We start from the raw sequence: 21,263 nt of genomic DNA on the forward strand, positions 1-21,263 counted from the left end.
CTTTAAAAACATCCTCCCAAGAAAAGCTCTGATCTTTATATCTGAGAGGAAAAAGCTGCAAACAAAAAAATTGCACTGAAACATGGCTTGGAAAAGATAGATGTGGAAAATCTATCCCAAATCACTACTATTAACACTACACTGTTGGTACCACTCCAACTCACACTGCAGCATCAGAATCTGTGATTTTTGAAATACTTTTTGCTTGTATTTGATAACCAAGATCAACCTCCCTATAATACAGGTGATAACTATTCTTGTGGGAAGACTTAACACATGCTGCAGTTATGTATTATGACTAGTGCTTTAGCTATTACTTGTTGAAATCCATCTCTTAAAATTATTGCACAGAAAATGCAGAGAGATGGAAACTTGCTTGTTCTTCAAAATAAAACAAAAAAGCAAACACAAAACAAACAAATAGAAACAGCCCTTTAAGAAGCTGAGCAGACACTTCCTGTCAAATAATGAACAACATTGTAGGACTGATTTATTCATACTACAGCTGTGATTTGATAACCAATTCTGTGTGGAATTTATTTGTGAAATGTCACACAATCCAAGATGTTTTAATTATGTTACATTTTATCTGAGACTGTTGATTATAAAATGAGTGAATCAGAATTAAAACTAAAGTCTAGAAAAGATGTAGAGACTGCTGTAGTGAAAGTAATTCAAACCTGGAATGTCTGACTGGTGATTTCTGTTTATCCTTTAACAAAAATACTTCTGGCTCAAAAAATACACTTCTCTTTAAAAAATAACTGCAATTTTTGGTTGACACAATTCTTCATTGTAAAAACTCTACAATCGCCACCATGAAGACTATGTTTTCAGATACTATTCACACATCCCTGAAGAACAAACTTGTAGACATATATTTTACACCACTAAATGATGCATGTTTTAACCACCATTTCACTGCTGTTTACATGTGACACTGATCATATATTTGATGTTGGCATGGTACATACCACCTTTTGCTTAGCATATTTATTTGACTGTTTTGGCCACTGTGATTCAAGTACTTTTTTAAAATTTTAGATTAATTATGTAATATTACTTTACATAATCTTGGTGACTCAGATCCCTGGTGGCTCAGAGGTTAAAGCGTCTGCCTGGAATGCAGGAGACCCGGGTTCGATCCCTGAGTCGGGAAGATCCCCTGGAGAAGGAAATGGCAACCCACTCCAGTACTCTTGCCTGGAGAATCCCACGGAGGGAGAAGCCCTGAAGGCTACAGTCCATGGGGTCGCAAAGAGTCGGACACGACTGAGCGATTTCACTTTACATAAAGTAGTTAAGTTTACTTTTAGCCTAAATTATTCAAAGAGAGGATTATATTATACTTTTAGAATAGCTCTAGCTTAACTCACCCATTAACAGCAGATAGAAAGAGTAAACAAAAAGTAAGAAATTTCACATAATAGATCAAATGTTTGGGGAAGCTCCACTAAATCAAAGAAATGTCAGCTGAACTGATTTCATAATATCATTTCAGAATTTTCTATCTTTTGCCAAATAGAAAATCCTAACAATGTGACTTCTGCTTGTTAAATGTCTAAAAATATACTTCAAGCATTAGTTATAGCCAACTCTTCTGCTGTTTTTCTTCTTTCATTCCCGGCTAAAACTAGGAAAAACAAAATGCAGAAATGAGAAATACTTTCTATTTCCCTATTCAATCTGAAATGTGGTTTATTTAGATGGAATTAGAGATTATCATACCAACTGAAGTAAGCCAGAGAAAGGCAAATACCACAGGGCATCGTTTATATGTGGAATCTTTACAAAAAAAAAAAAAAAGGCTACAAATGAACTTATTTACAAAACAGAAGTAGACCCAAGACATAAAAAGCAAACTCGTGGTTGCTGGCGCCTGGGAGGGATGGACTGGGAGTCTGGAGTTAGAATATACACACTGCTGTGTGTGCAGGAGATGCCAACATTGACGTGCTGAGTGGTGCAGGGGGCTGTGCTCAGTATCTTGTGGTAACCTATGGTGGAGGAGAATGTAAGTATATATGTGAGTGTGTGTGTGTGTGTGTGTGTATGGCTGACTTACTTTGTTGTACACCTGAGGCTGGCATGACATTGTGAATCAACTGAATACCAATAAAAACTTTAAAAACGTGCTTGATTAAGTAAACTTCATTCTCATTTAACTATCCCTAACAACAAAACAACACCAAAAGGAAATCACTATTTACTATAAGAAAGGACCATGTAAGGAAATGGCAGGATATAACAATAAAATATAAAGTGAAACATGTAGACAGTGGTATCATATCAGAACTGAAAGTGATGAGGGCAATAAGAAATCATTTAAAAGTCAGCTGCATTGAAATTCTAGACAATAAGCAGCTTTTACATAAGTTACAGGATGTAACAAATCTATTAGCAGGTGTCTAATACATATCATTAATCAAAATAACTAGGAAGCCAGTAAGGTGCTATTTTGTGAACCAGACATGTATATATGTATTTCCAAATTGTAGAAATATAGAAAATGTCTGTTAAAATAATTTCTGAATACCTGATTAATTCTGAAATTACTAAAATCAATTCAGGCTAAATCTTTCTTCATTGAAGGCGGATAAAGTAACTTCAAAATCCACAGCCACTGGTTGCTATGCAACCTACTGTAGTATTATGTCAGAATAAGCCGGGCTTGAATTTTCCAGGCCTTCTTGCTTTGCAGAACCGATGTTTTGATACTCTAATGCGTCTCAGCTAACTTCCATTAAGTAGTGTTTCGTGGGGTAGTATTCCAAGGTTAAAATGATTAAATAACTTTTATGGTTGATCAAATATAAGCCCTTATTATACAGTAGGCAAAACCATACATTTTAATTACTTTGTTATCAAAGATCTAAGTATTTACATTCCATTTTTCAATAATAATTCTGAATTTAGTAGACCCTTCAAAAATAACTAAAGTTATTGCTTTTTTAAAATATTTATCATAAACAGTAATAAAATTAATATAGGACAATAATAAATAACACTCACAGAATATCAGGTGTTGGTATTTTTATTTTATGCCTTTGTGGAACTAGTTTAATTTTTTCAATGTAATGGAATTAATTATGTGAGGGTTTGCATTATATTTCTCACTTTGCAACCATGCACAAAATAAAGAAAACTGATCAATATTTGATCACAGTTACAGTGCATTAATTCAAAGTTAATTTTCAGTGGAATCACTGCCATTATTCACTTTTGAGAGGTATTAAATGAATATGAAGAAAAACACCTAATATTTGTAGAAAGAAAAAAATGATATATTTAAAAATAGAGGTTTAACTAAAGAACCACATTATTAAGAAAGAGAAAATCCTTTCAAAATAATATTCATAACTATATGTTTAGAAAAATACTGATTAAGCTTCATACTTTACATATGAGTTTGTGCAAATATGAACTATTCTCTTATAAAGAGGGAATCAGAGTGAGTAAAATCTCCTTAATAAAATCATCTCTCTTGGAAATCCACTTATTATCAAAATGGAAAGCAATTTAAAATCTAGCCATTAACCTCTAGCACTTATGTAAAAACAGATTTATTAGAATAGAAGAGAAATACCATTTTGGTAATTTACACTATAAATATTTCAAAATAAAAATATTACCTTTCATTTATTACAAAGGAAAGTGAATATGTCAAAATTCACTCACAGTCAATTTTAATGGCAAGATGTTCAGATAATTACACCTTATAGAAAGACTGAAATTTGCAATTAAATCCAAATAGATTTAATATTGCTTATGTTTGACATTAGGTAAATTAAACTGCACTTCTCTTTTAAATAACTTATGGGTTCATTTTTACTTGCATAGCCCTAAAATCCCTTGGCTTAGATCAATGTATTAAAATACCATCTTGCCCACCTCCTCCAGGCCCTCAAAAAACTCTGACAAGGAGAAAAGAATATGGAACCAATTTTGATTACATGGGGTATAGAATAAAGTAAAAATACTCTTGATGGAAAAGATATTTTAAATAAAAATATTAATGTACATGTTATAGAAGCAATATTGAAACTGAAGCTCTATAATCTAGTGAAAATAAGAGTCATATGATTTTTATTCTTTTTACTATATAGTAAGGATGGTCAAGGAACTATTTGGTTTTTCCTTTATAACTCAGTTCCTCAAACAGCTTTTTGTTTTAGTTTTTGTATAATCTATGAACTTTATCCATAATATAGGTAAAAGTTATCAAAAGCTAAACCAAGATTTTCCAGTTTGGGAGTATTCCATTTTATACTGATTATAGCGCTGGCTTTTCTGTTGTCTAGGACATAATAATAAAATTTCTAATATTATTTCTCATAACAAATGACCCATGGATTTAAGTAACTGAAAGGAGATTTATTTGATATAAGGTATCATGGAGCTTTAAAGGTGTTTATATAAAATTTGAAATCCCAAATGGCATCCATCAAATGTATTTATGGTCAACACCTCTTCCACCTCCTCCCCCGTCACCTTCCCTAATATCTCTCTTCCTTTGAGAGCCACTGGCTTAGAATACAAGAAACATAGGAATCAAGAACAGATTACTGAATGAAAACTTGGCAAGGATACCCTGGATCATGATCAAGGGAAAGGTAGAATTCATACTCAAAGGTATTTAGAAATGGTTTCAATTCAAGCCAGGTCAATAACTGAGACTGTAAGTTAGGCATTGTGTAAAACACACCAAGGAAATACAAGAGAAAATCCTGTTTTCAGACTGCATCATGGTCCAGCAAAGAATGTGACTCATATTTGAAAATAAATTTAGGACCAGATTAATCTTCCCCTTCTTGTTTGAAGATAAAATAAAAACTCAGAACTATCAGAGACTAAGATGAGACATTCTTCAAGACAGTTCTTAATCTAGCTCTCAGCAGTAGATAAAATTATGTAGTCTAAAATTAGTCTGAAATTACTTTAGCCATTCACATTTTAAAATGTTAAAGCACATGAAGTCTGGGTCGCTACTCTGAAGTAATCTGAGCCACTATTAAGTAAAAAGACAATTTTTAAAATCATGAAGTCAGAATATAAATGTTAAGAAAAATACATCTAATTCTTAATATGCAAACTCTAGGGTTACTAGAAAAATTACATTATATAGCATGAAATAACAGAATTGTAATGGAGTAAATACAAACCTAAAAAGAGCTTGAAGCAAAAGTTTAAAGGATATCTCATCAAACTTTAAATATGTCTTTCTCTGGCCTAGCTAAATTACTACATTTCTTGATGCTGTTTGCTCCTCATAGCGATTGAAAGCATATGTAATTTAACAGCAGGCCTCAATCCTTTAATAAGCTGTCTTTAAAATACCTTACATGGATTACCTATCTGTAAATCTGCTTCCTATGCAGAATGTGACAGCATTATGGAAATTGTTAGTTCGGGAGAGATGGCATGTACCAAAGGGAACCACATCTGCACCCTGTAAGATTATACCAAACATTGGAAGTAATCTTTCAGCATTCATAATACTGTAAAATGTATAATTAAGATTAAGAGCTCACTCTAATCTTTATTATGGTCTGTGTATTTCAAATTTGGGAGGTAGGTGAGACATAAGTGGGACTAGAAAGTGTCACTGTAAGATTGCATCTTTTAAATTACATGAAGCAGGTTCTATCTTATAGACTCAGATTATCCAGTACATTTGTCAGATTAGCAGATAACCGTGTGTTCACTGAAAAGGAAGCAGACAATTTCAGATCCAAAAGTTGTTTGCTGATGTAAAAACTGGATATATACATGGTTTAATTTCTTCATTCTAATTTTGAGTCATCAGATTTTTGGTAACCAATTAATTAACTGTCAGATCATCATAGGTCATCTCTGTCCCAATGTATTTACCCGTTTTGTAGATATAGCACTCTCCAAACAGATTCAGGTGAGCTAGATCATTAACTAGAACAATAAGCCTATAAAAAATTACCAGTGTATGTGATTGACTAAGGTGAATTTCCGGAAACCAGCCACACAAATTCAAGTAGATTCCTCATGCAGTTAACCTGAGAAAAAGGCCGTGCTGATATCTAAAACCTGAATCATTTTGGAGACTTGACTAGAGATGAAAAGTTTGAGAGTTTAATTAATATTCATAAAGCACATATTGGGCTGATGGATTTTTATCATGTTTCAAACTAAGACTGGTTCAAAACTACATGCAGAAATTGCTTGAAATGATGTTGTTACTTATTGCTTATCAATAAAATGAAATGAAGTTTAAAAGAATATAATGTTAAATTGTCTTTCCAAGAATGTTATCAAGTTAGAGTGGAATACAAATATATTTGTATTTTCTGATAATGAAGGAGGACTCAAAAAAAGAGGCAGCTAAGTAAATGCTATTGGTTTTTTAATGCATATGTTTGGTGAAGGAACACTAGCTAGTATACAAGTGACTCTAATCTTTAATAAATTTAGTGGCAAATGAATGGAAGTGAGTCTACAGGTGAATGTTCAGAAAAAGTTGTCTCCTGGTCAAGATTTTCACTTTCAAACTAGAAAATTATATTATTATAGAAAATGAAAATGCTTAAAATTTCTGTTGAATGTCCATGTTGGTGAGTCTTGACTTACCATGCAGGGATCAGAGGTAGGGGATTAAGGAAGGAGATTGCTCATGGTCATGTAAAAATAAAATAGGTTTTCTTACAGGTTTACTGACTTAGGCAACCGCTCCTCCTCACTGCTCCAGACATGACCTAAGACAGCTCCATACCTCCTGTGTCTCCACTGTGCACCCCAGCATGGTGCATAGCAAAGATCAAAGGTGACAGACCTAGAGGATCCTAATCTACTCATTGTGTTCAGCAAGGCTCTTATAAAGAAGGGTAGATCTATGTTTGCCTTATGTTCACAGCTATTAGCATCGAACCAGGAAAGATGAAACCTAACTGGTCTATTAATAACAAGAGTCATATATTAGCAGAAATAAAGTGGGAAAAATATAATCTAGGCCTTTGAATTAAAGATGAAAAGTAAACTAAGGTTTCTCCAGCAGGAAAGAAAATCACATTTTTTAAGATTATTTCTTCATTTCAATTCCTAATTATTTTATGTGAGGAATTCTTTTTATTTCCATAGTGGAAACATTCATATTCAGAAAAGAGAACAAAAAATGGGAAATAACCTAATTTCAGTGCAGAGATGACTTAAAGGTATAAATGTATGCTATATATTTCTAGTCCAGGAACTTATTTTCTACACATCACCTTTGAGCTCTCTGAAATCAAGCCAGCAGAAATAATGTCTTAAGCACCTTTCAATTATGGCTTTGATTGATGGCTCATTCTCATCATATGTGAGTCACTCAGATTTCATCAAGTGTGGTTGATATGTAAGCTTAAGACATTGAAATGTGAGAAAAGGAAATCCAACTCCCATAAACATCCAGATGTAACTCAACTCTAAACATCAACCTCCAAACGAGGCTACTATTGTTTTCCTGATGCTTACTATTTAATTAGTTGATTTCCATCAGTTAAGCAAAAAGAAGATGAGTTAAGTTTAAAAACCGATTCTGGAGACAACAAAATATTAGTCACTCTTGCCTGACTCAGATATTCTGGTGTAATATAGACTGAACCTTATTCATGGAAGGCTTCCCCAGTGGCTCAGTGATAATCTGCCTGCCAATGCAGGAGTCACAGGAGATACAGGTTTGATCCCTGGATAGGGAAGATCCCCTGGAGAAGGAAATGACAGCCCACTCCGGCATTCTTGCCTGGAAAATCCCATGGACAGAGGAACCTGGCAGGCTACAGTCCATGGGGTCACAAGGAGCCAGACATGACTGAGCACATGTGTACACACACAGTTCTTTTCTGTGGAGAGATTCTTGTCCCTATAATTTCCCTTCCTCTCCAGATCAGCACCCACAATTACATATTTTCTTAAAAAATATTAATTCAATCTAAAACATTAAAGGGAAATAGAAGATAGAGGAATAATAGGAATCTTCATTCTTTAAAACATTATCCTATCATCTGTTTTAATGACCTGGCCACATTAAGTTTACAAAATATGACAATACAGCTAATGATTCAGCTCTATCCACAGCTGATCCTGTGAATACAGACAGATCTGGATTCAAATTCTGATTCCACTCAGACAGGTTCCTCATGGGTTAAGTAGCGATAAAAATGTCTCTTTTGGAGGACTGTCTTAGCAACTAAATGAGATATAATACAAATGATCCATTTGGCTTTCCCGATTCAAAGTTAATCCTCAGTAAAAGTTAGATACTTTGTCATTACTATTAATATGACAGAATACCACTTATAAATATAGATATTTAGAATTTGTTCTGAGCTCAAGGATATAGGGAAATATTTTTTATAAACTATATTTTTATAAAATTATAATTTCATATTAATCTATTGGAGTTAAGTTCAACTTCTCCAACAGAAATTAAATCATATTACTTGGTAAAATTATTTAATTCATTTAACTATAATGAAAGGGAGACCGAAAGGCACTGAGTAATTTTAATCACAGGCTCAGAAATATTATGGGTAATACCAAACACTGATTGAAAATTCATCAACTATCAAGCACTATGATAAGAACTTTACATGAAATATTTCATTTAATTTTCATACAACATTTATAAAAGAGTTGCTATTATAATTTTCATATTACAGACAGGAGATGTAAGTCTCCAAGAAATATTATTGGTAATACTAAACATGGATTGAATCTTCTTCAACTATCAAGCACTGTAATAAGAATGGAAATATTTCATTTAATTTTCATACAACACTTATAAAGGAGTTGCTATTATAATTTTCAAATTACACATGGGAGATGTGAGTCTTTAGGAACTAAAATAAGTTGCCCAATATTTTTATTTTTTAAACTTTTTATTTTGTATTGAGGTATAGACAATGTTGTGATAGTTTCAGGTGAACAGTGAAGGGACTCAGCCATACATACATATATATAATATATATATATATATCCATATACATACACACACACACACACACACACACACATATATATATATATATATATATATACACACACACATAATGTATCCATTCTCCCCTAAACTCCCCTCCCATTCAGGCTGCCACATAACACTGAGCAGAGTCTCATGTGCTATATAGTAGGTTTTTATTGGTTATCCATTTTTAAATACAGCAGTGTGTACATGTCCATCCCAAACTCCCTGGGTATCCCTGGCTCCCACCTTTCCCCCAAGAAACCATAAGTTTGTTCTCTAAGTCTGTGAGTCTCTGTTTTTTAAGTAACTTTATTTGAATCATTTCTTTCTAGACTCCACATATAAGGGATGTCATACCATATTTCTCCTGCTCTGTCTGACTTACTTCACTATGACAATGTCTATGGCCATCCATGTTGCTGCAAATGGCCTTATTTCATCCTTTTTGATGCCTGAGTAATATTCCATTGTATGTATCTACCATATGACCTTGCAATCCCACTCCTGGGCATAAATCTGGAGAAAAACATGATCTGAAAGGATATACGTACCCCACGTTCAGGGCAACACTGTTTATAAGAGCCAGGACAGGACGTGTGTGTGTGTGCTCAATCGTGTCTGATGTAGATGCAACTTAAATGTCCATCAAAGAGGAATGGACAAAGAAGATGCAGCCTAAGTTGCCCAACATTTTTAAAGGTGGAACAATTCGAAAACGTTATGCCACATTTACTAAGTGGAGACTTGAAAAATTATCATGCTTCTTATTTTCTTCCTCATCTATCTCTTCAACCTCAAAAAACAGCAAAGTGTTTGATTCACTAAAAAGGAATATTGAGATTTTAAAAATCTTGTATAAGTAACTAATAGATATTTTAAAAATAAATTGTGGTTACATTTAGTGGCAACAAATAAATGCTATAGATATCTACTTAGAGAACATATTGTCAACCATTTGAATTCAGATAAAAATAGAGAACAAAACTAGATTTATGACCATTATATATAATTTATTCTTGAGTTTCAATATTTTGTTATATGTAAATTGGTTTCATCTGGATCTCACTGCTTTAGGTTATACTTTGTTAAATATACTTTACTAAATGTTGGAGATGTGTTCTAGTGGAGCAAAGGAAAAAAAATGGTCGAGCCCTTAGACCAATAGTGTCATTAACAAATTCCTCTTCCTCTGTCCTCTCTTGGGAAAGGAGTACATCAAGGCTGTATATTGTCCCTTGCTTATTTAACTTATATGCAGAGTTCATCATGCAAAATGCTGGACTGAATGAATCACAGGCTGGAATTAAGACTGCCAGGAGAAATATAAACAACCTCAGATATGCAGATGATAAAACTCTAATGGCAGAAAGTGAAGAAGAGCTAAAGAGCCTCTTGCTGAGGGTGAAAGAGAAGACTGAAAAGCTGGCTTAAAACTTAACATTCAAAAAACAAAGATCATGGCATCCCATAACTTCATGGCAAATAGAAGGGGAAAGAGTAGAAACAGTGACAGATTTTCTCTTCTTGGGCTCCAAAATCACCGCAGACAGTGACTGCAGCCACAAAGTTAAAAGATGCTTACTCCTTAGAAGAAAAGCTATGACAAACCTAGACAGTGTATTAAAAAGTGGAGACATCGGCAGCAAAGGTCTGTATGGCCAAAGCTATGGTTTTTACAGTAGTCATGTATGGGAATAAGAGTTGGACCATAGGGGAGGCTGAGCACTGAACAACTGATGCTTTCAAATTGTGTTGCTGGAGAAGACTCTTGAACGTCCCTTGGACAGCAAGGAGATCAAACCAGTTCATCCTAAAGGAAATTAACCCTGAATATTCATTGGAACGACTGATGCTGAAGCTGAAACTCCAATATTTTGGCCACCTGATGTGAAGAACTGACTCATTTGAAAAGACCCTGATGCTGGGAAAGATTGAAGGCATGAGGAGAAGGGGATGACAAAGGATGAGATGGTTGGATGGCATCACCGACTCAATGGACATGAGTTTGAGTAAACTCTGGGAGTTGGTGATGGACAGGGAAGCCTGGTGTGCTGCAGTCCATGGGGTCGCAAAGAGTCGGACACGACTGAGTGACTGAACTGAACTGATTCACTGGAAGGACTAAAGGTGAAGCTCCAATACTTTAGCCATCTGATGTGAAGAGCTGACTCATAAAAGACCTTGATGCTGGGAAACATTGAGGGCAGAAGGAGAAGGAGGCAACAGAGGATGAGATGGTTGGATGCATCACCGACCCAATGGACACGAGCTTGAGAAAACTCAGGGAGATAGTGAAGGACAGGGAAGCCTGCCGTGCTGCAGTTCATGGGGTCACAAAGAGTTTAACACGACTTAGTGACTGAACAACGACAAAACATAATTTAGAAAAGGACCACTTTGCAGAGGTTCTAATGCTCCTGAATGGGGGCATAGAAAATAGAAACTCTGTGGCACCACTTGCAGAAAAATGTATCTTATTATGAGCATTTAGTCATAAATAGCCTTTGGTACACCTAAGCATACAGAGTTGCTAAGAGCTGCCCAATGCATGTAACATTTGTTGACTCTCACAGAGTAAAGCCACTATCCATAGGGCTTTGCTGTTTCTTCACTGACTTAATTGCTCATCCAAGATGTGCTGGTTCTGTCACTTGGCGGCTAGATTAGTATTATTTTTCCAGCATACATTTCTTCTGACCAAACTGCATGTTTATGTCACACTTTTATGATGCAAACATATAATCCATAAAATACATCTGCCTCTAATATCCCCACTTTTGTGTTTTTATTCCAACACAAGAGAAGGGCACGGCATCCACCAGAGTTCAGGTCCTTCTCAAGTCATCCTAGGGCCATTTGCCTAACTGGCACCTCTGTTTCTGGTCTTTCTATTTTCCAGCCAGTCCTGCACATGGCTAACATTGTTTTTTCTCAAAAATTATTTTGAAAATATCACTACTTTGTGCAAATCGCCTTTAGCTGTGTACTCTTTGTTGTTAAACTAAAAAAAAAAAATCTTTAGCCTCGTATTCACACCCCCTAAAACTCTTCTCATTGTTCTTCTTTACTCTCCTGTTCATAAACCTCCTCCTCCATACTGGACAATTTACTATTTCAGGTGGTACTAGTGGTAAAGAACCACCTGTCAATGCAGGAGATATAAGAGATGAGGGTTCAATCCCTGGGTAGGGAAGATGCCCTGGAGGAGGGCATGGCAACCCACTCCAGTATTCTTGCCTGGAGAATCCCATGGACGGAGGAGCATAGTGAGCTGCAGTCTACTGGGTTGCAGAGTCGGACACGACTGATGCGACTTAGCATGAACACAGCAGGCTTCCAACAGATCCCAGAATGAGCATCCTCCCTGTCTGGACCTCAGTAAACCATATCCATATTTCATAGGAAGATGCCAGTTCCAAATTTTTGGCTTTCTATTAGCAGAAGTTATCTTTTCTTCATCCATATTCCAATGGAAGGTGTTCTGCTGCCTTCCTAAAGCATTTAACATACACTTAACTGAATACACACTTGTGCACATTGCATCTTCAGGAATCTGATCATAATAATAACAAAATACTGAGGGCCTGTTGTGTGTCTGAATCTTCCATTACAATGATCTTTAAACTATTTTTTACCCCATCAGGATTTCAGCATGCCCCTCAACATATATTTGTAATTAGAAATACTTTTAAAAATATAGATATAAAAGTGAATAGAAATAGAAGTTCTAAAAATCTGTTTCATTCCTTGGGTCTGATTTTTGAGATCACACTAGCAGTATAAAAATTCATTAAACTGTTTATACGCCAGGTGCAGAAAAACTGTGAAAAATTACATGAAATGCAATTTGATAAATGTATAATCGATTCATGATTTTATTTCTCTGGAATCCACTACAGACCCTAAAACAGCATGACTTGTACATAACCAACATGTAATAAAATGTTTTTAAATGAATGAAGATTAAGCTGTTGCCTTGATGTTTTGCCTAAAAGCAGTTTATAGTTTCTTGCCTGGGCAGAATTACAATTCATATTTTTGTACGTTTTCTAAATAAACAACATGTTTGGATACGTTCCTCTGAAAGTCACAAAAGTTGTATGTGATACGCTAGGTGGGGGAGCATTGTTTTTCAATCAATCACTCTGTGTTCATCATGTGCCAGGAACTAGTCTTCCAGTACTACTGAAACAGCACTGAACGAGTAACTCAAATGCCTAGTCTCGTGGGATTTACATCTTTGTGAGGAGAAATAGAAAATAAACAAATAGAAAACAAACACAGTATTTTCAGAGTGAACTGTTAGCAAGGAACCACAACATTGTGATACAACAGAAATTGATAAGGTAATGCTGGGGAAGGAAAGGATGGTCCAAAAAAGTGAGTGTTCAAAGGGGAGGGCACATTTGAGCCCACCCTGAATGATGAGATGGAAGCAACTCTATGAACAGCAGGGGGAAGGACATTCGTAGGCAAGTACAAAGAAATTAAGGAAATAGGAATCAGCTTCAAATGTTTGAGGAAGCTAGCCTAGTGGTGGCGTTGTGAGCAAAGTGAGACTCTAGAGTTGGACTGGAGTCAACTAATGGCTCCTCTGTTGTCAGCTCCGTGACTTTAGGAAAGTGACTTGTAGGCAAAAGATGATTAAAACCTCCCTCCTTCGCATGTGAAATAAACTTGAGTTTAACTCTCCACATAGGATCTCTGGTAAACTGATAAAAGTCGAAATATAAACTATATTACCAGTTAATATTGCCAATTATAAAATTGACTCCTGATTGGTAAACTGCAACTAAGCTGGAAGGACTATAATTAATTCCTGATGCCTATAGCTTCTCAGAGTTTGGGGGCTCTGTAACTGACATGGTTCTGGAAACGCCAAGCATGAGTTATTATACGAGAGACATGGGTTTCTGTGGGTCCTGAGGCTTTGGACTCAGAGCTATTCTCACACATGACCAAGGTGCGTCTCATCTCCTTGCACCTGGGTTGCCACATGGAGAGATGACAGGCTGGACTGGTGAATGAACTGCAAGGATTCCCGCTGAGCAGGAACTCACAGTTCTGGTCCTGTATCCTTCTCAGTAGGTTGGTACCAGGTATGGCCTAGGTAGCTACCTGAAGACCCTGAAGGTCTGGTCACTGGTGACCATGCTTAATCTCTGTTTCCTTAACTGTTCAGTGGGATAATGACAGCACTGATTCATTTTGAGGATTAAATAAGGTATATCAACTTGGCACAGTGCTCTAGCGTGGTATAGCATCAATCATATAATTGCAAACTGTGTTTTTTTTTTTATTATCAGCCTTATTATGCTTTATAGATGAAGAAGCTTAAACCTACAGAGAGAACTGTCTTACAGGGTGAACTAGCTAGGCACTGTCGAAGTGAAGGATATGAAGATGGCATGTGGGCTTTCCTGGTGGCTCAGAGGGTAAACAATCTGCCTGCAATGCAGGAGACCCAGGTTTGATCCCTGGGTTGGGAAGATTCCCTGGAGAAGGGAATTGGCTACCCACTCCAGTGTTCTTGCCTGAGAAATCCCACAGACAGAGGAGTCTGGGAATAGTCCATGGGATCGCAATGAGCTGGACATGATTAAGCAAATTTCACTTTCACTTTCGAAAGCTTAGAAGTGCTCTTGCCTGCTAATCTCAAGTTGACCTACAGATTGCTAGCTGGCATGGGGATGGAAAATTTAAGGAAGACAAAGGTGATGGGACAAATCATCTATTTCACCTTTTTTTTCTTTCAACCTTCATCCTCTAGATCACTGGCAGCCTGCCCGCTGCGCCACCTAATATGCACGCAAATTTCCAGATTAAAGACGAAAGAAAATATGTCTCTTTGGTGTTGTAATTTAGTCAGTTACATGCATGCCTTGAAATGCTGAAATTAAAACACAAATAAACAGACAAAAAGAGCCCAACCAGAACAGTGCATTCAGTTTCCATCTAATCACTATTTTAAAAAATGCTCTGCTAAAGAACCCACGAGAGTGTTCAACACAATGACCATCTTCACTTTTCCTCATCACCACCACCACTAATAACAACTCAATCATGTCTCTGATTCAAGTTTTCAACTTGGTTAGCCAGCAATAATGATAGAGCTGTGATTAATTGTTTGCCAAAGAACTGCTTTGTTATGAACATCTTAGTAACCAAATCTTAATAACCCAGTTATTTCCATCAATGAAGAAAAACTGAATTGTGTATAATATGTCCTGGGCATCAGTCACAATGCTTATGTGAATTCAGTGTGCAAGCTCTGGGAGTTGGTGATGGACAGGGAAGCCTGGCGTGCAGTCCATGGGGCCGCAAAGAGTTGGACACAACTGAGTGACTGAACTGAACTGAACTGATAAATAACTGATGCAATGGTTGGATGGCATCACTGACTAAATGGACATGAGTTTGAGCAGACTCTGGGAGATGGTAAAAGACAAGAAAGACTGGCGTGCTGCAGTTCATAGGGTCGCAAAGAGTCGGACATGACTTAGCAACTGAATACCAACAATAACCGATGAAGCCCTTTTAACTGGTGAGCATATTGTAAAAATATCTATACAGAAACCTTAACAGACAGAAAAATACTGCAACATTTGAGATTAAAATGTATTAAAGTTTCAGGTCCCATTCAATTGCAACAATGATATCAATATCTATGTCTTACTTAAAAAAAAAAAGTACAATATGTGCCTGGATGTAATACATGTTAGGAGGCACAGAGTGAACTGACCTGGCTGAAATCGTCAGGAGGGCTTCCAGGAGAAAGGCATGCTTTGCCTGAGATGTGAAGAAGCGCAGGAAATGCGGGTCAAGGAGGGAGTGAAGGTGAATGGTGACGGAGATGGAAGTATTGGGTTGGTCAATAAGTTTTTCCACCCAAGGTAAGAGAAAAACCTGCATGAAATTGTTAGCCAACCTGCTTCACAAGGGTGAACAGCATGTGCAAAAGCTCTGGGCAAAACAAAGCAAGACCCTTACAAAGGCTGGATAAAGGTCAGCGTATGGGAGGTGGTACGTGTTAGGGCAAAGACACCATGTAGGGAACCCATTTTAATACTGATGAACAACTGGTTATGCATATGCTTCTTTTAAAAATCTTTCCATTTTAAAGTTTTTAGCTTAATAAAATATTTCTTAAGAGTAACTTATATTTGCTATATACATAATAGACAATTGGAATAGTGTTGCACATTCATGAAGATCTAGGTTTATTGCTTGAACTTAGGAAATAAGGTCAATTCAAAATATGTCTTGAAGACTATATACATAAGAATCTAACATCTTGGTTCTGATGAGCTCCAAATGATTTTCTATACTAACTAAATTTATTTTTAACAAAGAAACTATGAGCTGCAGAGAGCTCAAACAAACAGCTATAGAATACATAAATGTCATGCTCAAATTTTATGCTGTTTTCTCATCAAATATTTCATCTTTTCCACCCAAAACAATTTGCTTAGTTCATATTATTTTTCACTTGATTAAAATGAGCTGTCATAATTTTCCTGATTGATATAAGTATTCTACATTTTTAGGACTGCATAGTGTACCTTTTGCTAGTCCTTCATAATCTACGACTTGGAAAAAAATGTCACAAGAGTCTGCTGCTTCTGCTGCATTGCATCAGTCACGTCCGACTCTGTGCCCCACAGATGGCAGCCCACCAGGCTTCCCCGTCCCTGGGATTCTCCAGGCAAGAGCACTGGAGTGGGTTGCCATTTCCTTCTCCAATGCATGAAAGTGAAAAGTGAAAGTGAAGTCTCTCAGTCATGTCTGACTCTTAGCAACCCCATGGACTGCAGCCTACCAGGCTCCTCTTGTCCATGGGATTTTCCAGGCAAGATTACTGGAGTGGGGTGCCATTGCCTTCTCCCACAAGAGTCTGATAAATTCATTAGCAAAATCCCTTTGACCCACAAGATACAAATCATCAGAATTCTTGATCAACTTCTACTTATTCATTCCAATATTCTTTTATTGAATTTTATCTTTAGTCATATTTATAGGCTCTTCATAACTTAATAATTTTCTATAACTTTCATTATTTTAGTTAAAACATTTTAAAGTTGAGTAGTTCAACCATTTCAACATTATTGATTTCATCCACTTTTCAGCTTATTTATGGACCCACTTTCTTTCTAATGTTTCTGTTTCACCTGATATAACTGTTAGAGCTCCTTTTGATTCCACTTACTCCTTTTAGCCAACATTAATTCACTCAGCTTTATTTTCTTTTTTGCCCTCTCTAGCCTTTAGAGCTTAAAAATTTATATTCGATATACTATGTATTCTCCTTTTATTTCTTTCTCTTCTCCATTTCCATAATGTGTCCTTTTTATGTTTCTAATCCTTGATTGATCCTCACATGTCACATCTTTCATGCAGCTAAAATTTCCACATATTTCTACTTCAACATGGCACTTATAAGCTTGTTCTAATTTCCTTCCTGTTCAGAATGCTCTCTTCTGATGCTCTCATTTCACTGATTCAGATTTTAATATCTATTTTTCATATTTCACCTTTTGTTTTCATTTATACAGTCCAAATAAGGGTCTGCTGCTGCTGCTGCTAAGTTGCTTCAGTTGTGTCCAACTCTGTGCGATCCCAGAGACGGCAGCCCACCAGGCTCCCCCATCCCTGGGATTCTCCAGACAAGAACACTGGAGTGGGTTGCCATTTCCTTCTCCAATGCATGAAAGTGAAAAGTGAAAGTGAAGTCGCTCAGTCGTGCCCATCTCCTAGCGACCCCATGGACTGCAGCCCACCAGGCTTCTCTGTCCATGGGATTTTCCAGGCAAGAGTACTGGAGTGGGGTGCCATTGCCCTCTCCAAAATAAGGGTCTACAAAAACCTAAATGGTAACTAAGATATTTGGGTAAGGTTTGATATCAACTGGACACAAACTGTGGGAAAACTAGAACTAGATATTTTATCTATACATATAGGTATGGGTCTTATTTATGAAGTTTACATCTTACAAATTTTGAGGCAATTTCAACCTAATAAATAATCCATTTGGCTTCCTAGTTTTTTATTCTTTTCTGATAGTTGGTGATCAATGAGATTTATTTCAATAAATGTTTTCATTAGTTGTATATATCTACCTTAACTTATTAAGCTCCTCCTGCATATTTATATTTTGTAGTAAGACAATGATAGAATAGTTAGTACATGCTAACTGCTGTAACAAATAGACCCCAAACGTATAAATGGCTAAAACCCAACAGACTTCTTGTTCACTGTACTGAATGGGCCAACGTGATCTTCCTCCATAAAGCCACGCAAGGACCTAGACTGAGAGAGATGCTAAAGTCTTCACCATGTGGCCTCCAAAGACATCTTGAATTGATCTCGATTTTAGCCAGTCAGAGAAAAAAATAACATGAAGGAGCAAGTAGCCTGGGGTTAGTACCCACTGCCCACGTGTACATTCCATTGGTAAAAACAGTTGCTTGCCTGCATTCAACTAAGAAGGAGACTGGGAAATCTGATCCAGCTTTGTGCATAAGAAGAAGAAGGGAACCATGGTTTTAGCAAACAGTAGTTTCTGCCACACAATTGAAGGAAGTATTTTTTCCTAGTTACTGGTATTGATTATAAATTATTAATATATGGTATGATAATATTTTGGCAAAAAAGTAGAAGGCTAAATCTTTTTATAATCATTACCTATATGATTAACAATTTTTTTCTCATCAGTATTTTATGTAAATATAAAAGTTGAATGCTACAGAAGAGTCATTAAGGAAATTTCACAAGAGGAAGTGTCCCAAAACACTGTTCCCAAGAAGTATTATCACTAGAATTGAACATGAAAATTATGGAAGATGCAGTATTTGTCTGAGAGAAAATGGAGAGGAAGTTACAGGAAAATCAAGTAATTGCTACATTGATAAGTGAAATGACTGCTTAATTGTCTTGGCTGGCAGGCTGAATAGGTTCCAGTTTAATGAGTTTCCACAACAATGGAAAACTGACACACCTAATCTTTAATTATGGTTGCCCCCTTCCTACATTATTGGAATGTTGTGAGGACAAATGATATAAAACACATGAAGTGCTTTGAGCACCTCTGAGCAGAACTACAGAAACCCAGTAAAGCTTAAGGCACATAATAATATCACCATCACTATGACAGTCCAGTTTCCCAGTTGGCCCAGTCTGAGTTTCAGTGTAGCTCCAAATCAAAACTTTTTTTCGACATTAATACTTGCAAAAATATATAGTCACATGAAGTTGCCTAGAAAGTATACTGTCTTTGAAAATAATATAATTTTCTATATTATTTCAAGTATGATGAGTTCATTAAGTCTGAATTTGTTCTGGTTGGGTTTGAGGCAACACTGAATCTTAAAGTGCTGGATTAAACCTTTCTTTATTTTTCTAATAGATGCAGTTCTAGATATCTATCATGTCCTTGCAATCTTGTGACAAATGTATGCTTTTAAAAACTACATCTTGTGTCAGACTGTATAAACCAACTTTCCAAAAGTGGAATGCAAAATTTTCGATCTGCCTTCCTCCAGGTTTCAAGACATGATAGAAAAGTTGCCACAAGACTGATTAAACTACCAAGGCATCGTTGGAAAAAAAACATCATTTGTTCTTCATAAGTTTGTCATAAAAGTATCACTTGTGATTAAGAAAAAGAAAACCTTTTTTGAGCAGGAAATACTTTATGATTGAAAATGGAACACAGGTAAGAACCTACAGGTGCACAATAAATCAGGACATAAAAAGTTTAAATAAGTTTCATGAGGACAGTGTGGTCTCCTTCCTGGCTTTATTTTTCTACATGATACCTCTTACCATCCAAAATGTTTCTATTTTACTTATTTGTTTAATAAACTAACTTGATAGAAGTTTGTGCTAATATGAAAGCCACTAATCACGTGTGGCTAACTGAATTTAAATTAATTAAAATTAACAATTGAGTTCCTTAATCTCATTAGCGACATGTCAAGTGACCAGTTAACATAGTGCCAGTGGTTACCATGTTGGACATGCAGAATAGAACACTTCTACTGTTGCAGAAAATTGTTGAACAATGTTTCTAGTTAATAACACTTTTACTCAAACAAATTTATATTACTTTAATTCTTTAAAAACCATAAAATATAAATCATTTAGAAAAGAGATTCAAATGGTAGTATAATGCTGAAATTATTTTTTCTCACCCAATGCATGTTTATAAATACTTCATAATCAATAGTGCAAATGATAAAGTTACTATTAAATAAAGAATTCCTGAGTAACTTCAGCAATAAAGAACCACAAACTTGTTTGCTGACCTCAGCAGGTAATTTGGGAGAGCTGGAAAACACCAGATAAAATATAAAATTTTTGCTACTGTATATTTGGACTTGTTAAGTGCCAGACTTTTTATTCTCTCACAGCAAGAAAATTTTATTAACATGACTTACAGAAGAGAAAACTGCTAGTTGAAAAGAGTTAGTACCCACCATAGTAACCTTCCCCACTCTTGCAACTATAAAAATCATACCCCTCCTTTAGCTATTTGGTATATTATTTTAACCATATTGACAATTCAACTAACCACATTTTATCTGGATTAGTTCTGGTTTCAACCCATCCTGAATTTTCAGCATAATGAAGTGCTAGCTTAGAGACGACCTAACAGCTGCCTATTAATTTCAACCAAATTGCAGTACTTTTTTTTTTTTTTTTTGGCTTCCTGCCACCATTTCCCATCCCCAATGTCTGGACTTAGCAAGAGGTTTTGTGCTGATATCTGCAAAAGTATCCTACCCAATCAAAGATGATCTCTCAAGATAAAAATCACAGTTTTATAACACCTCAATTCTCAAACTACTTTTTAAAACTTTACTTGGCCAGCTTTTTAGAGCAAAGCTAAATCTGTGAAGCACACCTTCCACATTACTATCTCAAGACCTCTGTGTAACAAGGCAGGGGTATATGCAATCTACTAAGTATTAACCAACTACAGTGGTTTCTATATTCAGTATCACTTAGTTGTTCTGAAATCTGATCAATAAATGTGGCCTGACATATTGCTATCCAGTGAACATGTAAAGAAAAGGAATGAACTCATCAATGATTTCTTGATTTCTAAGGTTACATGATGTGCTGTGAACATTACTCTGCTGTATCATGATGTCAATCAGTGTGTTTTCTGTTCTTTATCATAATCAACTCAAAATGATCCATTGACTCATTCATTCAGCACAATCCATGGGCACCTGCTACGTACTGGACACTGTTAAATACTGAAGGGAACACTGATGGATACACAGTCCTT

General features: G+C 35.9%; 1 protein-coding gene and 1 non-coding gene across 2 annotated transcripts in view; one reads left to right on the plus strand and one right to left on the minus strand.

The window, feature by feature from the left end:
- Nucleotides 1–21,263, minus strand: part of ZFPM2 (zinc finger protein, FOG family member 2) — a 415,496-nt gene that overhangs the window by 105,146 nt on the left and 289,087 nt on the right. The gene's annotated exons all lie outside the window — the stretch shown is intronic.
- On the plus strand, nucleotides 1,088–1,160 carry TRNAS-GGA (transfer RNA serine (anticodon GGA)). Its single transcript has one exon. It is a non-coding gene; the product is annotated as a tRNA-Ser (tRNA).

The sequence above is a fragment of the Budorcas taxicolor genome, chromosome 14 (genome assembly GCF_023091745.1).
Source record: "Budorcas taxicolor isolate Tak-1 chromosome 14, Takin1.1, whole genome shotgun sequence".
Classification (NCBI taxonomy): domain Eukaryota; kingdom Metazoa; phylum Chordata; class Mammalia; order Artiodactyla; family Bovidae; genus Budorcas; species Budorcas taxicolor.